Source organism: Dreissena polymorpha, unplaced genomic scaffold, assembly GCF_020536995.1.
Source record: "Dreissena polymorpha isolate Duluth1 unplaced genomic scaffold, UMN_Dpol_1.0 chrUn034, whole genome shotgun sequence".
Lineage (NCBI taxonomy): Eukaryota > Metazoa > Mollusca > Bivalvia > Myida > Dreissenidae > Dreissena > Dreissena polymorpha.
The window spans coordinates 9,367-22,597 of NW_026273348.1; positions in this window are offsets into that span (position 1 = coordinate 9,367).

Genomic DNA, 13,231 nt, shown 5'->3' on the forward strand with positions numbered 1-13,231 from the left:
AATACGGTGGTTTTATGGTGTTTAAATCGATTAGAAATAGCAAAACCTAAAGACATTATCTCAAGTGTGATTTTCAAAAGATTTTATATGAATGTACACACACGGTAAAACTAGTCTATTAAAATGAAATACCTTCATTGGTTCTCATGTTTTTAATATTTATTAAACATAGGTATTTGTGAACACTTGTTGTTATATAATATTGAAATGTACACGCATACTGAACATAAAATCATTAGCATAACGGCTAAGTTGGTTTTTACTAAGATTGCAATAGTGTTTATTTTATTATTATGAATCTTATGAGGATAATTTTGAAAGTATGACACAGAGTATCTGAAGAAGATATATACATAATCACATATGTTGTTGTTGTTGTGGTTATTGTTTCAATATTTTTATGAGTATCATACATTCAATGACGAATAGCTATTAATTTGTCATACAAACACCATAATTATTATTGGATTGCGGAGATTAAACAAATCGATTCCCTAGTAACTGATATAACTGATACATTTTTTGAGCGACAATTTGAAACTAGTATTATTTAAATTTGATTATTTTAATTGCAGACTTTTTTTATTAACCCCAATTATTGTGTACGCAACGTTTCTTTTTTTTAAATCGCTGAGTACGAAGCATCAAGCTATTTTTTAATTAATTGACAGTGATCTTTAATGTATGTCATAATATAAATTGAAATCAATCTTAATTAAAGCTTGAGCGGTTGGTTTGTTAGAAGTTTTGTAAATGTTGCTGTATGATATGTATGCACAATAAATACTAACGCTCTGGCATATTGTGATGGTGATATGATTATATATTGCACAATGAATATGTGATGATGTTCTTGTGATAATATTGAGGCTATAATTAGTTTTTGAATTAAGCTAGCTAATTTCAAATAAGATACAAACACATCCCAATCCTAAAATTATCAGTAAGTTATAGTATTGTTTGCCTCTAGGCGCATAATTAATTGAAGGCCTAGTTTATCTGTTAATCCTCGCCACATGTGGTGTCCCAGTGGGTACACTGATATTAATACACGATGTATTGGTCCACAATTAAATCTCTTATAAAAACTTGTCTCTCAGGTGACTGAAAAATGGCTGTGTAGATACAACAAATACTACTACAACGGAGACTAAGATAACACATGTTACAATTAATTTGTCTTCCTTGCGTTCTTCTTATACGACAAACACTTCTAAAACAAAAAGCAAAAAGCCGCTACTGCTACTGCTTCGGCTACTCTTACTGCTACTGCTACTGCTACTGCTGCCGCTGCCGCTGCCACTGCCACTGCCGCTGCCACTGCCGCTGCCGCTGCCACTGCCGCTGCCGCTGCCACTGCCACTGCCACTGCCGCTGCCACTGCCGCTGCCAGTGCTGCTGCTGCTGCTGCTACTGATAGTGCTACTGCTACTGCTACTGCCACTGCTACTGCCACTGCTACTGCCACTGCCACTGCCGCTGCCACTACTGCTGCTGCTGCTGCTTCTGCTGCTGTTGCTGCTGCTACTGTTACTGCTACTGATACGTCTACTGATACTGCTACTTCTACTGCTACTGCTAGTGCTGCTGCTACTGCTACTGATTCTGCTACTGCTACTGCTGCTGCTGCTACTGCTGCTGCTGCTGCTGCTGCTACTGCTACTATTGATAATAATTCTCCTTCTTCTTCTCTTTCTAATATTGCTAGCGATGCTTCATAATTTATTTTTAAATGTATCATTTTGTTAAAACAGGAAAGAACTGTTATATATATTTTCTTAAAGGGATCTTTTCACGCTTTGGTAAATTGACAAAATTGAAAAAAGTTGTTTCAGATTCGTAAGTTTTCGTTTTAGTTATGATATTTGTGAGGAAACAGTAATACTGAACATTAACCATGCTCTAATATAGCCATTATATGCATCTTTTGACGATTTTAAAACCTAAAAATTATAAAGCGTTGCAACGCGAAACGATTGAATAATTTGGAGAGTTCTGTTTTTGTCGTTAAATTTTGTGAAACTACGAAGATTGCTTATATAAGGTATAAAATACGTCGAGAATGTGTACTCGGCGGAATAGCTCAGTAGGCATAAGCGTTTATAGTACAGGACTCTGCCAGGACTCCAGGGGTCACTGGTTCGAACCCTGCTCCGGGCAATGTACATTTCCTTTTTTTTTTTTTTCTTGATTTTTTACTGGAGCTTTTATGATCCAATGTTTACATTTATCAATATAAAGCATTTAATGAATAAGTTAAAAAAAATGCCAAAATCTGTGAAAAGGCCCCTTTAAAGGTGTAAAGAATCTAAACTTTCCTGCGATTAAAGTTTTATTTAACTGGATTAGTATAGGCCACATAACAGACGCTATTGTACTGATTTGTACTAAACAACATTTTGTCATAATCAACAGTTTTAACATGCCGCAGTTTCCTTGGAAGTTGACCTTTGATTGGAGTTATGTATAAAACATTAACAAGGTATTTGTTGACAGTTTGTCCTGTCACAATTATATATTAGTTGAGCCAAACGTGTGATAAAGATCCCTTTTGGGGTGGCGTTAAATACTATTTATATTGTTCAACAGTGGGAGACTGAGAAAACATATGTTACAATTAATTTGTCTACTTTTCCTGCTTCTTCTTTATATATTTTTCTTGCTAATCGTTTAAGTTAAGTTTTAGTTAAGTAGGTATATCAATTTACATTTTTTGATAGATATTTATTTGGATAGTAATAGTATGTTTTATTTGACTTGACATCATTGAACCGGTTTATTCATTGATAAGATCGGGATCTCCACAGGTGTTTAATCTCGATTGTTAGGTGGGGAGAAGGGTCCGAATGATAATGTTGTCGTCGGCTTACGAATCACATTTCACAAGTTTTAGACAAATATGCATACGTTATAAACCTAATTTAAGTATTACATAGATAATAACTTATCTTTATTTTGATGAACTACGTTTAAGGTATAAAACTATAATTATCTATGTGTTGTGTGCCGCATACATACCATCTTGCTTTTTTAAATTTGATTACAACGGTCCGAAGTCATAAACATTCATTATGCATGGTTGCTAAAGCACAGTGTAAACTAACTAACCTATGTTTATTTTGTTTGCTAGGGTTATTATTATTATGTTTTTTTTTTTTATTTTGGGGGGGGGGGGGTGGGAGGGCTTTTATAGAAGATTTCAACTAGTCCTTCAATTAACGAAAAAAAATATTGGTATAGGAAATATAAAAGAGTAATAGACAGCTTCATTCATGCTGTTCTATTATGGTGTTTTAACGCATATAATTATGTATGGTTGATGAAGCACATTGTATGCTACCGATGTTTATTGTTGTTTGATGATGATGTTAAGTTGGTGTTGCTGTTGTTGTTAATGATGATGAGGAGGAGGAGGAGGAAGAAGAAGAAGAAGAAGAAGATGATGATGATGATGATGATGATGATGGTGGTGGTGGTAGTAGTGACGACGACGACGATGATTTTGATTATGATAATGAGATTTGAATTAAATTAATGCGCAAAGATTTTTCTTTTTAGCGGCCAAATGCAGATATCTGCGCTCGGCCGCTGTAAGGGTTATGTAATATTTGCAATCTACATAGGAGTCAATAGCAGATACCAAGCACCATATGCTTATGAGAAACAAAAGCAAAATATTGGCAATCGCTGAAATCTCGAATATGACTTAATCATTTTATTAAATGAAAACCGGTAACTATTTTAAACGGTTATTATATTGCAACAACTTAGCGGTGTTTATCCAAAAGACCATTGTTATAATTACAGGGACGTCAATAGGCCAAACTATTCAGGAAATATGATTTGAGTCGTCAAGGATAGATTTTGAGATCAATGTACGTCCGATGAGATTTAAAGGGAGTTGGAGGCGTAGGGACAGATTCGTTCGAGTACGCGATCATTTGAGAACAAATTATGTTGAAGCTTTATCGGAATTCCGGAAATTTGCGATCGGTGCCGATTTTTCCTGGTTCTTTTTTATTGATTCTGATAAGTTAGCGGCCGGCACGGACATGAATATTAACTGACGAAAACTTCTTCGCTACTTTCCGAAAATCTTCGACATGTTGCAAATATCCGTAATATTCCGCATTGTACTCACCAGAAATTGCAACTAGAAAGACTACAATAAATCAGTTAGCTACGGCTCGGGCGGGGATTTACCTTTTATCCCTGTTAGGGACCTAATGCCCCAGACTACCGGCTATTTTTTCCGGAATTCGAACTTGATACACTTGATATCCCTGAATTAAATATTTATATCCGCAATTTTGATCTCTATAGTGCTGACTGTTAGTATTGTATTTGACTGGAATGACTGTCGATTATGTGTTTTTAAGATTAAAACAAGCTTACGAAGAACTTTGTGTTTGCTTTTTTGTACGCTTTCTTTTTAAAAATGTATTGTCCGCCACGGACGCAACAATTGACCAAATGTACCAGATTGTGGTCTCTTTAAAGTGCTATATTTTTACTGCCGTGATATCTTTAACAAACTACACATTATTGATCGTGGACGTTTTATACTCTTATTGAATTTGTTTCCCCAAAATATGCTCTTCTATTAGTAGATGTTTAGGTGACGATGTTCTAATTATAGATCTTACACGGCCAAGAAACACTAGATAGGTCTTTGCAAAGCGAGCTGTTGGATATCGTGAATGCGTTCAATGTGGCCTGTTTATTTCAGAAAGCCATGTGCAATGTTTTATGGGGATTTCTATCAAATTGCCAATTGCAAAATTTGATTTAATTCATTCGGACCTACAAGCGGGAAACTTCTTCATTAAAATTCAATGGGCTTTTAAGAAGTTCGTTGAAAGGCCAAATTTGACGTTAAACAGCAACGCCGAAAAAATTGCTACTCAGTCTTATTTATCACTTTTTTTGTAAGATTTACCAGTAGACGTTCTTCAGTGAAATTAAGCGAACACACAGTGCCGACAAATATGGAAGGGTATTTAGGTAAAAATTACATCCTTCTTTGTGACTGTGTCATGATTCTTGATGGTACTTTCAATTAGTATGTAGACACCTTTTCATGCTTGATGACACTTACATCTTGCCTGATGTCCAATGTCTATTTACATTCTGCTTAATGGTATCATGCATGTGTACAGATGCAACATTCTTGTTCGTTAATTGCATGCTGCATATGTGTATGTTGGTTTGTGCAGAGAGACTTGTGCAATAGGCGCAGTGCATAATGAAATCAAATATTAATGCGTTTAATAAATTAACGCGATGGTAAGATGTGAGTTTCACCCAAGCACAAAGCAACATACTATCATGCATGATACAATGATTCCGAAATGCTACGGAGGACTAAGGAAATTTACGGCGTATAACGGAAATTTTATGTTATAGGAGAAGTTGCGCACCTTTGTAAGATATTTGCTACTGAACCGAAATTAACCGCGTGTTTGTAGACTTAACTTTTTTTTGGTTAATGACTAACCATAATTTTTGTACAGTAATTTACCTTCAATAACCAAAGAAAGTCTATGGATATATTTCAATATATGCTACTAATGCATGTATGCAGAGCTCCAGATAAGACGCTTAAAGTCGTAAAAAATTGAATTAAATTTAGTAAAAAAGTAGACTTAAATTCTGTGCGTACGGTTACACATTGGAAAAATAAAATAAGAATACAAAATGTGTGATCATGCGTAAAACTCAATATCAATGCATATAATGTAAACATTTTATCAATGAGTTCCCACTCGTCTAGGCCCTCATTACAATTATGAAATCAACAGCACTTTAACGTTATTATGAATAACAGACCATCTTTACAACAGTCGAAAAGCCGAACGTTTTCCATTATCTGGTCCTTTTATCGCAAAAAGTCTGCTGTAACCCGGCAATTGTCATTAGCTCTTCTTAGACTATAAACCTAAATGCGGATGTGCCAAAAATTATATTTACCTGAAACAAAAGAATTAATAATAGACTTTAAGGCTGGATTATTATAGAGTGTAAACCAAGATTTTGCTGAAAAAGTTATCTGGAACTTTGCATGTATGTTGAGAGGAAATCGATTACATAATTTCAAATTTACTAGAGTACTTTTATAGAGTACTTATACACATAAAATGCTTTAAAACTATAATATTGAAGTGCACATATAAACTTTATTATAGATGGGTAGGTATTTCGTGTCAATCTCTTTCACATATGAAAGAGCTGTTGGTCATGCTGCTTTAAGTACATATAGATGCATGACACAATTTAGATTAAGTAAAATAAAACACTAGGTATTTGCCAAGAGTCAAATATATACGAGCAGTAAGAGCGTAATCGTGCACAGCGAGACTTACTCATGTAGAATTGAAACTCTTATTGCTTTCTTTCGAAATAATTTCATGTGTCCGATCTAATATGCAATATGCCCGGTGTTTTTTTTGCGGATTAATGTTCCGTTTTAGATCCATAATTAACGAATGCCTCAATATTTTCAAAAATTAACACCGGAATAATGTTCACCGACATTTTTTCATACAGATTGGATATAAATATTATAGAGCTTAACAAAAAATACATTAAGCCCTGTTCTCCCGGCACACGTGCTGGACACACAGGTGGTTAGCGTGTGGCTATGATAATAATTAGTGAAAACATCTTTTTGAATGATAAATAATCATATTAAAACGAAAAATCAAATTCTCTATATATAAAAAAAAATCACTACCGTTTTATATATAACAAGGTATCCAACTCGAAATCATCCGAAAACGGGGTGCATCGATTTGAGCAGCCATTACTAAATTAATTTTGCAGCGATTTTCATGACCCGGTCTTATTCAACGCAGAAATGAATTTCCTTTCAGGAAATGTATATATATTGTTATATTTCTACACATGCTGGGTCAAATTTTAAGAAATAAAGCTATACATAATTCGCTTGACCCAGTTGTTATCGATCAGACCGTATTTATGAATGAAATCTCCAGTTGTAAAGACACAACTCCGCATTGGAGCAATGAAATCACTCTTGTGTTTAAAATGTCAGTTGGTTGAAATGTATGTAAACAAAGGTTTGAAAATGCGCTGGACAGTTAGTTTTGATGCATAATTCTACGGCAAGCACGGTAAGAATGTTTTTTTCATACGTTTTATTGAATTATGGTATCGAGGTTCGTGAACTTTGCAGGGAAAATGCCCATTTCCCCGTGAAGATTTCAGTCATGAATACTGTCTGATCGATCACAGCTGGGTCACGCGAGTTGTGTATCGTGTTATTTTTTAAAAGTTGACCCAGTATTTGTAAAAATATTGCAAGACATATACATTTGCGCGGTTGGACATTTCTGCGTTGAATTAGACCAAGATCGTGAAAATCGCTGCAAAATTGATGAAGTAATGGCTGTTTAAAACGATGCATCCCGTTTTCGGATGATTTCGAGTTGGATACCTTGTTGAATATATATTTAACTTATTTTTTTTAAGAAAAGTTGATTTTTCGTTATAATATGATTACTTATCATTCCAAAATATGTTTTCACTAACTAGTATTATAGCCACACGCTAACCACCTGTAGCTGGACACTTTTAAAAAACACTATACAAATTCAAGTACTTATGCACTTAATTGATTGTAAACAATGACGGTTGAAATCCGTGCGTGGGAATTTTTCTGGTAACCAAGAGCGACGTCAACGTTCATGACAAACCTGTTTATATGACATTTATTTAATGATTTTTTCCAACTTGATTGAAAATTATGTTTTATGATATTTTAATACATGTAGATGAAGTAGTTGTTTTCTCAACGAGGAGTACAATAGTTGTACAGTACTAGACACGAGTACTTGTAACTTTCAGGTTTCTCTGTATACCACAGACATTATATAGTCATAAAATGATAAATATGTGTTTATAGAAATTGTAATTATAGCATGGTAAACAGACTAGAGAAATCTGAAAGTTTCACGCACAGGTCTGTGGCAATGGGGGTTTGGGCTACTTTATAAATATGAGGTCGATATGCAATTCACATCGGTAGATTACGTCTACTGTAATTATTTGGACTAGGGAAGAGCCACAATTCCAACACATCAGCCCCGTTATGTTCTGAATAAAATACATGTATAATTTCTTGAGTGCCAATTGCATCTTACAAATATCAAAAACATTCACGGCAGTCAATTCATTGTGTAAACTTACTGGTCTTCATGGCAATAATGAACGTATTTAGTTTAATGGAGATTATATAACGAAGGGAACTAATTCAGCTTATTCAGTTTACTAGTCAAAATGATTCGGATGTTTTCGCTTTTTTTTCCGAAAAGTAATTTATTCAACATACGGAAAATAAACGCGCGCCACCTGATGTCATAATTTAGTAACTTGCATTCTGCTTACTGCCTGTTGCTAACTGCCGTTGTTAATGACGCTTAGTGGCAAAACCGATTATGACTGGTTTCAGGAATAATGAACACACAAACATTGGATAGTCACCAAGCATGTTGAAACAATCATCAAGTATAACCGATAGAGAACAAGCATGTTGGAACTGTCATGAAGCATGTTAGAATAAACATCACGCATAATGTAAATATTATTCATGAATGATGTAATGTTGCAGCAATCGTCAAGTATAAACGAATAGACAACAAGCATGTTGGAATTGTCATAAAGCAAATTAGAATAAGCATCAGTCATAATGTAAATATTCACCACGAATGATGTAACTTTTACCTAAATATCCTTCCATAGACATGTGTTGTTACTAAAATAGACATAGAGATTTGAGCATTGGGAGTGACCTAATCATACTGTGCTTTAGCAGTATTACGGAATACCGTTAGTGCCATCGTGGTTACACATTAAAATCCAGAGGGCGAGAACGCGAGAACGCGATAGTACGATGGCGACAATGTGACAATACGATGATGACAGGGTGACAATACGATGGCGACAATGCGATAGTACGATGGCGACAATGCGAGAACGCGATAATACGATGACGACAATCAGACAGTGCGATGACGACAGTGCGACAATACGATGGCGACAGTGAGATAGTACGATGGCGACAATACTACAGTTCGATAGTGCGATAATACGATGACGACAGTGCGAAAATACGATGACGACAGTGCGACAATACGATGGCGATAGCCGACAGTGCGATAGTACGATGGTGCCAATGCGATAACGCGATAGTATGATGGCGGCAATTCGAAAATGCGATGGCGACAGTGCGACAATACGATGGCGACAATGCGATAGAACGATGGCGACATTGCGATGATACCACGGCGACAGTACGATATGACTATCGCATTGTCGCCCCCGTACTATCGCACTGCCGCCATTGTATTGTCGCACTGTCGCATTGTCGTCATCGTACTAGCGCGTTTTCGCAATCGTACGAACGCATTGTCGCCATCGTATTGTCGCACTGTCGTCATCGTTCTTTCGCGTTCTCGCATTCTCGCCCTCTGGATTTTAATGAGTAACCACGGTGGCCCTAACGGTATTTTGTACAGTAAAGTGCGTAAAATCTGGTTTGGAATAACAATTTTTATGCCGAAAACAGATGTTGAAAACCCGACTTTGTTTTATAAGTAGTAGTCTAAATATACAATGAGTTTTCCGAGCATTAAATAAACATATTAAAATAAAATTCATGTTCGTATCAGTTGAAGTTCTTGTTAATAGTAGAAGCAAAGAACACAATAAAACGCTGATTGGGCTTACTAATTTGAGGCAAGAAAAAACACATCGCGCTATTATATATAACATATAACGCGCATCCGCAAAGTTCGAGCGCCCGTCTCGGTGCCGTCGTTTCCGGTGAAAGTTTCGCACAGGAGCTACCGAGTTTGGATATGAGACCACGAATCATGGCTTGACTTTATATATCAGTCAGCGTAGTACCTGACCAGACTGCGCGGTTGGACAAGCTAGGATGGACCAACTTCGGCCGCATATGACATAAGACCCATTTTCGCATGACGCGGGTCATCTGACCTTTATAATGTGTATATAGCTTTGAATGGAATTTGCACATAGTTTTTGGCATGGACTTATTGTTATGTTAATGTGTTGCACGCTTTCAAAAGCAGAGGGCATATATAAGATCAATTATACTACGGAGTTCATTTTCTGTTGCAAAATGAAATGCAATAAAGATTGTTACTCAGCGGTGTGTACAGTATGACAGCGTTGTCTGTCTGCGATGCATTTATACTGGTTCTAAGCTGGCATACTCACCAATTGGACTCAACCATCTGCTCGAACAAGAAATGATAAGTTCTACTAGCATAAACCTTTAATTGTAACTCATTTTAAAAATATTCATGTTATTTATATTATTCAATTTATTAATCAAAATTATAATTATTATTTCCTTTATTGTTGTTTTTCGCATTAAGAAACTTATTCGGCTTACGAAACTGAAAAATCCCATTGGAAAAAATCCCATGGGAGAAAAAATCCCATGGGAGAAAAAATCCCATGGGATTTAAAAATCCCATGGGATTTTTTGTTTTTTTTAAACACGACTAAACGCATTAAAATATCGTAGTTGTTCATCATTTCATAAAATATGATGTTTCTGAAAGTTTCATGAATAAATCTCTCAAAATAAGAAAAAAATCCCATGGGATTTTTTTCTCCCATTTTAAAATGGGATTTTTTTATTACTAAATATTTTTATATATAATTGGCATAAAACCAATATACAGTCCTTAAATAACGTTAAAATACTTGCAAACGCAAATAAAACACGTTTTTTAAAATGTTCAAAATCCCATGGGATTTTTCTCCCATTTGCAAATTATGGGAGAAAAAAAATCCCATGGGAGAAAAAATCCCATGGGAAAATCGAAAATCCCATGGGAAAATGCAAAAATCCCATGGGAACCCCAACTTTGCTTATAAATTTTATAGTGAAGAAAACGCGTTTTTTGAGTGAAAATAACCAATTATTAATCAACGATAAGACTTTTATCGCATACTATGTCTCAAAGTAGCAAATCTTTAAGAAAAAGGGTACTTAAGTTTGCGAAATTTCGGTTTCGCAAAGTTTTTCCGGTGGCCGTTTTAAGTGACTACTCCTATCGAAAGGCCAACTTTAAGTCATGTATACAGTGTTGGCGTCGTTTAACAACTTAAACCTGGCTTTCAATATCTGTCCAACTTTATGACTGTGTGTTAAGTCACGTGATCCAAACTAAATTGTATAGATACACGATAAGCATGGTTAATCACGTAGAGCGTTATTTTTGGTTGTTTTGCAACAGCAGAGGAATGAAATATTGATAGGAACAACTCCTTGAAGTTGCTGATCACCTGATGACATTATAATCAATACATGTAAAAGTATGTTCCTGTCTATTAAGTTACGCCGAGACCGCAGCTATTGCCTTAGAATTCCTAAATCAAGGGTACATGTTATAGTGTATAGTCATTGACATTGTACTATACATGCCACATCCAAAACAAACCTCAGTATCCACCATTCGAGTAACTATTGCTCTTATAAAAAAAAATATTGCACGTGCGATTTCTATAGCGCCATCCTTGCAATAGGCGTTCTCGAGTTTCAGGTATGAATATTCGACTTGTAAATGGATCCAGGCCTAGCCAGGGGCGTCTCGATGTTTTCTTCAATAACACGTGGGGTACAGTCTGTAGTGACAACTTCAACAGTTTTGAAGCAACAGTTGTTTGTCGAATGCTGGGATTCACAGGGTTTGTAACCGTGTTATAAATTTAAAAGCCGGAATCTAATTAGCTTGTTATCAGCTCGCACCCTAAGCACGGATTGTTGATTGTCAGTTATGTAAGTGGTTTGCCATTCGGTCAAGTCGTGTACTATATGCGCTGTGTCGTCAATAGTGTGCTTCAAATACATATTCTGTTATCGTTCTCATTCTTCAATAGTTTGTCCTTATTTTTCTAAAAGTAGAAATGAAACAAAATTGCCACTTTGAACAGCAAGTCTTGGTTAAGTTTATATATTTGAATTTGTAGATAGCATAGCCAGACTAACAGAATACCATTTGTATACTTAGGCTCACTGATTTTCTCTCCTTCCCCGCGTCTTTAATGTTGCAGCATGTGAGCAATTTTCGTTCAATAATTGTATAGCCATTTATGTATGGTATTTACACAAATAAGAGCATTTTCTTAACACTGACTATCTGGTTTAACTATAAAGAATATTACAAAATTGTGCAAATTTCTCTTTTTCAGAAGTGTGTCGGTAGGAATTTGGTTCTTACTTCCAAATAAAACAGGAAAATAAATATTAAGTGAAACAAGTCTTCTAAATCGTTTAGATGAGATAAAGTGCGCCATATTTCGTTTATGTTAAGGCTGTAATGTCTACCAGTTTTAATGAACAATTTATGTTGCACTAGGCGTATTCTAGCAATCATATGTATTTATTGTCAATATCATCTTAATACGGGGAGCTTTAAAATACAGGTTTTAGTTCTAAGTAAAATAAAATTGAGGTTTATAAATCATCATGAACTCCTCACTTATATATACTGATTCCAGTGTATATTCTTTAACAGTAGATTTAAGCTATCAACAATAACAGAAACAAGGAATAACATATATCTGTAATTTCCGCTTGAGTCGAAATATGGCGAACTTTTGTAACATTTGAAGAGTAATAATAAAGGGTAGCTTAGGAAGTTAGCTAATTACTATATAACATTTTTTTTAATTGCCATTCATTTACATTTCATTATGAAATAAATGTACTTTGGCTTTACCTGGCACCACTGTTCCGTGAAAACATGTATGGTTTATAAAGTGAATGAACTTACTGAGTTTGTAGTTGACTGTTTAAACTGACTTACGTTAACATATTGTTTATATACTCAGTTCCTTGTTTATATGAACACACACTACCCTCACACATAATTATCAATATCTGAATTACTCATTATGCCGTGCATATATGAATTTCTTATAGTATGAAGTTTTTATCACGAAGAGCTTTTATATGCTTTAGCGAATACAATATTTGTTCCGTTCTGACATAATATATAAATAATAAACACCAAACAACACGTGATACAATTGTCATTGAACGCAATTACCCGATAACAAAAGCTCTGTGAGTGTTGTTTCAAATCGCGTCCCCACCTCGGACAAGAAGTCATTTTGAAGGTCCATACGTTGATTTTCTAATAATTAAGTGTTGAGACTGGCGTATATTTAT